Consider the following 10231-nt stretch of genomic DNA (forward strand, 5'->3'; position numbering starts at 1 on the left):
TTACATTCATAGTTTTAAGTAGAGTTCACTAACAAGTCAGAGCTATGGAAGGCCAAGATAAGCTGGTCATACTTTCCGTGGTGTCTGGGAGGTGTGGGCAGTGAGGGAAGGCACTTTTGGAGGAGATACTGACCCTGCCCTGGGAAGGAAGCCCTAGCTCATGGGGATCAAATCTGGGCCCCTTTCTTGTTCCCCCACCTAGCACCTTTAATCCCCACTCCTGGACTTCTCTTTGCCTTGTGACCTAGGTAGCTGGCATGTGCGCCGCACACTGTTTGCACTGAAACTTGGGTGGTTGATCTGTGGGGAGTGGCCACATATTAATGGAACAGGAGCTGTGTAACACAGATTAGAGATAAACCTGCCCTGGAGTGGTGTAACTTTAAACTGCCTCAATTGTGCTTCAAACTAGTTTCAGGTTAACGTGTGAATAATCTAGGGGTTAAGACCTCCAGGAGTCACCTAAAATTACTGTATTTATTCAAATAGAAGATGACTGTGATTATAAAATGACTTCCCAATAATTAGATTCTCTTAATGGAACATACATAAATTGTTATAGTGTTTCATTTAGAGAATATAGTTATTGGAGTTTTCCCTTGAATTTGTCTCCCTCCCACTGCTACAACAGGAAAAATAAATCTGGAGGATCAGATAGCTCTTTGATCTCTGCTTCCCCCCAACTTTAAAGCTAGGGGAAAAGCACAAAAGCAGTCCCCTATTGCCACAAAATTATGCAATCAAGATCCCTGCATTTGAGAGGACTCATGGGGGTCAGCCTGCCTGGAGTGCAAGGGACAGGCTTCACCCTATACTTTATCTTATCCCAAGAGTCCAGTACTTATTTTTTTATGGTTAAATGGTGAAATACTATCTTTTTTTAAAATAAAACTTTGTTTCCAGGGCCAAATCAGTTCCGAATTAAGTTCCAAATTTTGATTGAGCAGAACTCAGTCATTCAAGTCTGAATACTTGAATACTGAGCACAACCAGCAAGTATCCTGTCTACCAGACTCATCAGCCTGGGGCTTTAGATATTCCCAGCAAGTATCCTGCCTCCCAGAGTCAGCAGCCTAGGGCCATGGATTTGAAATGCTATGCTGTCCTGCTAGAAAACGTCTTTCTGAAACCTCTGCTTCTTTTCTTGCGATGCCTAAGCTAAGGGGCAAGCTGGGAGGGGGGTGGTCCCTCCCTTCACCTTAGACTGCCAAAGTCATGGTGAGGACTGACTCTACAGCTACATTTACTCAACTATCTTTTATAGCATAAGTCCTTTATGAACTTTACTGTTTTAGAAGGCAGGACCAGTGCGCACACACCTGATTTCCCTGGCCTCTTACATTCAAAGTAGAAGCAGTTAAAACATGTTATCACAGTCAAAACGAGCATGAAAAGAGTATCTCCCTCCCTCCCTCATGCCTACCAGTGGGGGATATGCAGATAAAGGAGAGTCCCTGTAATCCAACTTTGCATACCAATGCAAGTATGCAAATAAGCATCACAGAGAGGTTGTCGCACAGTAGCTTGCCATGTTTTCTAGACCTCTAATAATTTTTGTTTCTCTTTTCTAGATTCTCTTCAATATGTCATGTTTTCCTTGAAATGCTGTGACCAAAACTGGACAAAGTATTCCAATGAGGTCTCAACAGTTCTGAACTGGGCAAAAGAAGCACTTCCTGTGGCAGAAAGAGCAATATTGTGGCTCACAATGGCTTTCAAAGAGTGGGCATTAGCATATATTGGCCTTTTTGTTTAGAAGCAAGCAAGATTAGGAGGGATTTTAACTCCAGATTTACCTGGCAGATGAAATACTGTGACCACTAAGGCAGTTTTCCAAGGGACAGGGCATAATCATTTTTCTGGTGTAGGGTAGTAACCAGGCGGAGGTAATGTATAGTTAATGTCCCACTTTCATTTCCATTGGGAAGATCTTGACTTAATGACCAATTTATGGAACTGGGAGAGTCCTCCCTAGCTTGCTCCTGTGGCCATATGGCTGAGGGCAAGCGAGACCCAGGGGCATCCGAACTCCAAGCCTTTGGGCTTGGGCCTGCATATAGGATGCCTGCTAAATGATTTGGAAACATCTGAAGCCCTTGTTGGGGTTGCAGGATATTTCCCAGGCGTAGGGCCATATATAGTTCTCAAATGACTCACGGATTTGGAATTGATTTGGCTGATTTGGCTTGGAACACAAAAGTTTCCTTAAAAATGAAAGAAAAAAAAAGTTGCCATGAGGTGGTTTTCAGTCCAGGTGATTTTACTTAGCTGCCAAGGGAGATGTTCTTCTTTTCAGCCTTGAATGACTTGGTGTAGTTAGAGGGTGAAGGCCTGTCCCTTGCACTGCAGGCAGGCTGATCCCTGTGAGAATCTACAAATGCCTCCAAATGTAAGATCTTGGCTGCACAATTTATGGTGATTTCTTATTGTTCTCAGGGGGATTGTTCTCAGGTTTTCCCTTTAGCTTTCTCCTTCAGCCTTTTTGCTAGGTGCAAGCGAGACTAGGGAGGATCTGAACTCCAAGGTCTCTAGAGTTCATAGATTTCATAGACATTAGGGGCTGGAAGGAACCTTGCAAGATCACTGAGTCCAGCCCGCCTGCCATAGGCAGGAAGTCTGATGGGGTCAAATGATCTCAGCAAGATAAACATCCAAACATTTTTTGAATGAGTCCAGAGTAGGTGCTTGCACCACCTCTGGGAGAAGTCTGTTCCAGATCCTGGACACTCGGATTGTAAAGAAGTGTTTCCTTATGCCCAGTTTAAATCGGCCTTCCAGAAATTTGTGGCTGTTAGACCTTGTTATCCCGTGGGGAGCGCTAGTGAAGAACTGTTCTCCCAGATCCTGGTGCACACCCCTTATATACTTACAGGCTGCCACCAAGTCCGCCCTGAACCTTCTCTTCTCCAGGCTGAAGAGTCCCTTCAGCCTCTCCTTGTAAGGCTTGCTCTCTTGGATTTTGATGTGGGTGGCTCTCCTTCGGACTCTCTCGAGCTTATCCAGGTCTTTCCTGAAGTGGGGGAGGGTGGGCGGGGTGCAAAACTGGATGCAGTACTGTAGCTGCGGCCTCGCTAAGGCTGAGTAAAGCAGGAGGATGATGTCTTAGGCTTGGGGCTTACATGTAGGATGCCTGCCATGGATTTGGGAGTATCTGAAGCCCCAGGCTGAATATTTTGGGAGGTAGTATACTTGGTGGTGGTAGCGCCACACAGACTTGAACAAATGAACTCTGCTCAGTCAATAGAATTTAGAAATGATCTGGCCCAAAACACGAAAGTAAAAAAAAATAAAATAAAAATAAAAAAGCATTCAAACTCCAAAGCTTCCAGGCCTGAGGCTTGCATGTAGAATGCCTGCCAAATAAGAAAAAAACAGTTCCCATCAGCATATTTGCCCAACGTAGACCATGTGTTTTATAGTCATGCTCAGTGTTGGCTGCATTTAGTCAACTTCATAATTGCTTTCCATTGCTAAGCACATGCTGCTTTTGGCATCAATTTAATGATAGACAGTGTATTTAGCGTGATTTCTTTGTGTGCAATTATAAGTCGTCTTGGAATCAAGTAAATACAGTAATGTCTAACAGGAGCTAACACATTTCATCAAGACCAAACAGCCTTTCAATGAAAACAACTAAATTTTTAAGTTGTCCCCAATTTTTTTCATGGCTGTCAACTTCACTGAAGTTTTCTGCTTCTTGACATAAAGAGAAGTCATTATTTCATCACCTAAACTGTTCTGCTCCTTGCAAAATTGAGCTCCGCCTATCACTTTGAAGGGAGAAACTGAAGGTCAAATGGTGGATTCTGCTTGATTTAATATACAGTGATCAATACTCCATGAATTACTAACCAAACTCTATTCATCCATGGAAAGCTGATTAAAGGGGAGAAGGGAATGACAAAGTAAACACAACCAAGTTTATGCCCTTTACTGTTCCTTTATGATGTAGAGAGAAGGTGCCTCATAAAGTTGGCAGTAAAATTGTTTAGTTTTTCACATTGGAAATACTGGGTCATCTTTGTCCTTTCATTGATGAAGGAGTTTAACCAGACTATAGTAGGCCTGCTTGGTATCCCACGAAACTGAGACCTGAACTACAGATCTCCTTCCCTGACTCTATCTGAGGGATGAGTCAGATGGTTTGCAGCTGTTTAACTACAGCACAAAGGATTGAAAAAAGGTGCAGGATATTCAGTGTAAGGATCAAGTGAGGTACATAGATCCTAGGGCTAAATCCAACCCTGTCTATTGCATTCAATATGTTGGAACCACTACAAGGCCAGTATAAGGGGCACCCACTGGAGGCTCTTAGGACTCTACCTACCATACATAAGACTAGTCAGACAGCATTGGAAATGAAATTTAGTTAGTAATAATGTTGGCTACAAAGGACCAACTCTAGTTTATTGCATGGGATGTGAAGTTACCAATAAAATCATAAATGCAAACTTTGAGTTATGGGTGGTATTGGTCATCTTAGCATATACACACACACACACACACACACACACACATACACACATGCACTCACTCATTCAAACCCATGTAGCACAGTGTATAGTAGCTGCTGTAGTGACTGTGAGAGCACTGGTGTCAGTATATCTACCTATCCGAGGCCCTGGAGTCTGCTGTTGATGGTCAGCTTCCGTCAAGGCAATGTCTTCTCCAGGAGGAGGTTGCCTACTTGTTCTTTTGTCTCGGTAGGTCAGGTGCTGGATGAGAAGATGCCACAGAGGGTCACACTTCACTGCCTTTTACCCCTTTCTGGCAGACTTATGTGATTCCCCTAGCATCATCTTGGCTACCCAATCTGGAGGTCGTTGTCTTATGTGGGTTTTGAGTAGTACACGACAGCTGTAAGTCACAGAGGTCTCTGCCTGCTGGTACCTGAAGTTTCAGGAGTCGGTTTGTGATTTTGATTAATTAACAATGGTATTGATAAGCGCTACAGGAATAGGTGCTCAGTTTCAGGAATCAGTTCTTTGGCTTGATTACGTTAAAATGGCTGGTAGAGTAGAGTTTTGTAATGGCAAGTTCCTTTGTCTAGGCTATTGTCATTTAATTGTTTACTGATTGCTATTCACTCGCATTCACTCAAGGGACCACCCAATATAACAGATTTTATCACTTTACAATTACAATTTCAATGGAGTTTTAACAATGGTCCAGGGTGTAACTTCATTCTACAGGGAGTACATTCCTCAAGGGTTTAAAAGTATAAAATATAAAATGCAAAATGTCATGATAAAGATTAGATAGATGAAATATAAAAATGCACTGTGAGATAGTGAGGATCCAAGGCTACTGGGGACAGTAAGTGAGTTAGGTTAGCACAGGATATATTTACAGTCTTTGCAATGGAAATTTTAGTTCTTTTGGGTTTTTTTATTGACACTGAGATTAACTAATATGTAGATGTAGTTTCTAGGTTTCTTCTACAGAAAGCCACTTTAGCTTTCTGGCTTGTTCTGACCTTTGCTGCACCCATGCAATGAGCGTGCTAGTTCTTTGCCAATACTTAAATGGAAAAGAAATGCACAAAATGGGGGGCAGGGGATTTGCAGGCAAGAAGGGGCTTCTGTTATATCAATGTTCAGAAGGGAAATGTACAAAGGGGGCTTTCTGCTACAGTAATATATGCTAACACTAACAGTTTTGAAATGGTATCTCCAGTGCAGCTGTTTGGTTTTTTTTCCACTTTCCTATTTATTCTGTGTAATGAAAGGCTCTGAAGGGGATCTGAAATGCTGGCTGGTTCATACAGATGTAGGCTACTAGCCCTGTGTGATGATTGAATTTATAAGCTGAATCTCTACCAAGCCTTCTTTCTTGTTTCCTTGTTCTTGTTACCCAATGCAGTGTAGTGATAATTAGCCTGGGTATTCCTAACCATACTGTTATCACAACATCCAACTGCAGTGTAGACATAGCTATTCAAAATATGCATAATTACATATTAAGTTCTTCATAATATGTTCTGCACAGCATCCTGGAGCAGCTGGGTTCTGAGCAATTCTTGTTCACGTTCTAGAAGTAAAATTGGAGAATGGGCTTAGAGCTGGGGGCTAAGGTTCCCATTCTCCTGTCCTTCCTCCTAGTGATTATGCTAACTTAGGCCCCTGAATAACTTTCCTCGGTAGTTTTGAATGAGCAGAACTGAACAGCTTTGTAATGGGAATGCATCATTTTCTAAAAGTACTAAAAAATGGGAAGGTATCTTCCTATATCAAGTGTATGGGACTCTGATATAGGGCTGTTGACTTCTAAGATGCTACTTTTACTTTGCTTTTTTTTTTTAAAACCATTTCTTAAACAGAGCAGTCAAGGCATATTGTAAATCATAAATCATTTATCCATATGTTGTTCCGCTAGGAAGCAGCAGTACCATGAACTATCCTCTCAGGTAGGCGACAAATGTCCATGTAGACCAGTTCTAGAATCCATAAAGGCTGCCATGTTCTAGGCCACTAAAATAAGTTTAAATGTATAATTATGAGTTTAAAATGTTCAGTACTCCTAAAATAATTCCTCACACTCCATTTTTAATTGGATATTAACTTACTTCTAAGGTTTTCATTCTGGTTGACTCTACAGAATGAGAGTCAACCAGGGTTCTCTTGAGTTAAATAAGAGAAGCTCTGGTTATCTCACCAGCTCTCTGGACTACCTGCACCACAGACCTGAGTTGGATTTTGCATTGAGCATTGCATTGGTCAGATCCCTAGGGCCCTCCTGGAATCCTAAGGAAGTCAAAAGGGTTACTCTTAGGTATGGTGCTCTCCCTAGTTCTCACTGCAGGAAAGGATTCCTGTATTTCATCAATGCATTTGAAATTCAGACAAGTTATTTGCTTTTCTCTTAGATTTGCCATCTGTCTGGGCTGATATCTGTGACAAAGAAAATCAAATGCATAAGAAATGGCAGAAAAGGCTGTTTAAAAAGAAGTTTCCAATATTAACATCCAGCCTTGTTGTTTTCAAAAAGAAGATATGGAACACTAGAAATAATCCACATAATTTTAAACCTTTGGTAAATGTCAGATGATATAACTGTGATTTAGATTATCAGTGAAAGACTCAAAGAATGAAATGTATATTAAATCACTTCAGCTCAATCTAATTACTAAAAGTAATTGATTGTTCTACTGTAACTGTATCAAAGTCTGTTTTCTCTACAATTCATCTATGGGTATTTCAGCTGTTACACCTAGATTGATCTAACTAGGGTTAGGTCACTGTAACTGCCAATCTGTACAGACATTCGGGGAAGTTAGATTGGGCAAAAAATGGCTGGCCTAATCTAATTTAGTTCATCTGAGTAGGTGAACTAAACTAGATAAGGAAGGGGTTAGCTCTATCAAATGACTATCTGTCATGTTTGGAGTACAACCCTGGAGCTGGGAAAACCCAGCTGCTTGCCCCAGGCCTAGGGCTGTGCTCTTCCTACTCTCTGACCACTTTTAGACAGCCACTTCTCCTGATTCTGCTACTCCCTCAATCTCAGACCTGCTAGCTCTCCTGATCCCACCCACACTTCCCCCCCACTCCCAGTACATCTCCTGGCAGTGGTAAATGTGTGTGCAAGCTGGATTTGATCTACAATCACACAACTTAAAGTAAACTGCGTAATTGTAAATTTGGTATGGTGAACATGTACACTTACCCTATTATTTCCATTTTATTCTTTTCTGCCCCAGCTGACTCAGTTCTCTAAAAATGTTCTAAAGATGTTTACCAACCCTCACAGTGAAAATGTCTCCAAAAGTAGTGCTTGTGATCCTGTCCTCAATTTTAAGCTCAGCCCTGTTTCAGTAAAGAACATAATTATAACAAGCACATATTTCTAAATATGGATGAAATTTAACATGTTCTTGTAAGTGAATGCATGATTAAGTGTCTTGCTTCTGTGAATCGGGCATACTGCTATCTCCCTGCTCTATTTTATTCTGAGTATAGTCTTAAAGACGTTATTCACATAAACTCCATTGTAATAGGGATTGAGCAAAATGTGTTATCTAGCTGCCTTTGTTATCTAGATGCTTTTAAAATGCGTGTGTGTACATATATATTATACATATTATAGAGGTGCATGTCTCACAAACCCACATAGCACAGAAAATCAACTCCAACATTCGGTGAGCAGCAGCAAATATTTATTAACAGGAATTCACACTTAAAATTCTGAGACACTAAGTGGCATTTAAAGAAACTCGGGGCTCTATCAGAGGATATTTCTTGTTCATATCTGATTTCCTAGTAGTTAATAATAATGAAAAACAAGTTTTAAAATGACCACAACAAATTGCTTTTATGCAGTGCATGACATTCTTGTCACATTTATGACTCGGAAAGACATACACAGAATGAATATTAACACTGACACATTCCCATTTTTTTTAAAGTGTCAGTTGTGATCTGCTCATATATTTTTAATAAGGTTCTCAGAAACTATTCACAGATAATTGGTATTAATTTTAATTGAGTTTTGTATAAGTATTAGAAGGAGAACTGCCATGAGATTTTGGTTCATTTTCCTGAATAATTCATCCATATATGTAGCATCTTAAAAGAAATAAGAAACCTGTACCTGAACAAATGCAAAATCACTCACAAGCTTAGGTACCTCTGTGTCCACAAGTGACTGGACAAACAGAAAAGAGCTCCTCCTGAAGTAGGCTTGGATTTCCTGCTGTTTTGCAGAAGTCACCATATGAGGCTGTCAATATATTGAAATGCATGGACAAAATATTTACATTTCTTAGACTGCCTATAGATGTGCTTGATGGCATTCTAATTAGAATGTGTCAGACCATACTCGATTAATTGAGTCTGCTCTGTGTTCTAATTAGAATGCTGCAACTTCACCGGTGTCACTTGTATTAAACCCCCGCACTTTTAAAATGACTGCATGGCGCTTTAACGGAACCTCTTCGAATGAGGTTTACGTAAAGCATCCTGTGGCCATTTTTAAATGTTCAGGGGCTTAAAATACATGACTGTGAGACATTTTAATTAGAGTTGCTGCCCAGGAACTACTCTAATTAAAAAAGCCCCCTCCCTCCCACCACCTCCAAGCACGTGTATAAGCAGCCCTAAATTCTGTATCACACTCAAACTAAGCATGCAGAAAATGCCTGGAGGAAAGCCACCAGATGTTACTATTGTAAATTTGGTTAAAACTGAAGAATCCAATTGCTGTCAACCAAACTGCTCTAGCACTCTGCAGTGAATTACTACAATTTTGAATTATGCGATGGTGCAGCAGAATTATGTTAAGGACTCCTAGCTATGGAAAACTGTGGAAAACAGATAAAGAAAAGACAGTGTAAGTAACTGGGGAAGGGAGGAAGGGGAGGGTAAAAGATTATTTTAAAAAATCATGATTTCAGAGTTCTTTTGAAAGGTTTTTTTTAAAGTTTGGAAGAAAAAAATGCTCTTATTTTTAGATCAATAAACTAACCATAAGTACAGTTCATAGATGTATTAGAGGGCTAGAGACATCCTATGTGTCAGTGGAATGTCATTTCACTTCCTGTATCTATAGTTTCCCTCCTGTCCTTTAAAAGCTTACAACCTAACTGAACCAAATAAATAAAGTCAGGATTTCTTTCTTGCTGTATTCATGAGTACAATTGTGTTGCTAGCCCCAAAAGTTCAGAAATCATGAGTTGGGCCCCCACAATTGTACTATTGGTTTTAAAAAGCAAGAGAATTAAATGCATACACTTTTTGGGTGCTTTAATGTCTTTTGTGTTTTCAGCCTTCAAGATGCATGAGTCATTTTTTCAAGCTTATTCCACAACTATAGGGCCTGAAAACTTATGAAAAAAAGAGGCAGAGCTGAGATTGTCATGTCATCAGCTACCTCCAGGATCTGGGAATTTAATTATTAAACACCAACTATCATGGGACCTATGACAAGATCAGTAAGGAGCTTAGTACTGTGCAGTCCTAATCTCTATCGAGGCACCTAATTAGTGCTAAAAGACAAGTAATAAAAATAATAATTTATTATATTTCTTATCTTTTTCTCTTTCAAAGAAATGCTGTAATGTCTTTTTGCATGATAAATTCCAGGTCTAACAGATGTTGGGTGTTGGCAGCCAGGAGAGAAGCTGGGAGTGGGGAGGGGGAAAATTTAAGGAGCCAGCAACTTGTGTGTTTTCATTTTTCCAGAAATATATGTATGTGTTGATAGTATTTACTAGTTCCTATTTGCATAGGGAAAG

The 10231-nt window shown here is 40.3% G+C and overlaps 1 pseudogene; it reads right to left on the reverse strand.

The window, feature by feature from the left end:
- Nucleotides 1-693: 693 nt before the first annotated feature.
- LOC112552100 lies at nucleotides 694-845 on the reverse strand (annotated as a pseudogene).
- Between the last annotated feature and the right edge of the window lie 9386 nt (nucleotides 846-10231).

This window comes from Alligator sinensis, unplaced genomic scaffold (assembly GCF_000455745.1).
Source record: "Alligator sinensis unplaced genomic scaffold, ASM45574v1 scaffold774_1, whole genome shotgun sequence".
NCBI classification, from domain to species: Eukaryota; Metazoa; Chordata; order Crocodylia; family Alligatoridae; genus Alligator; species Alligator sinensis.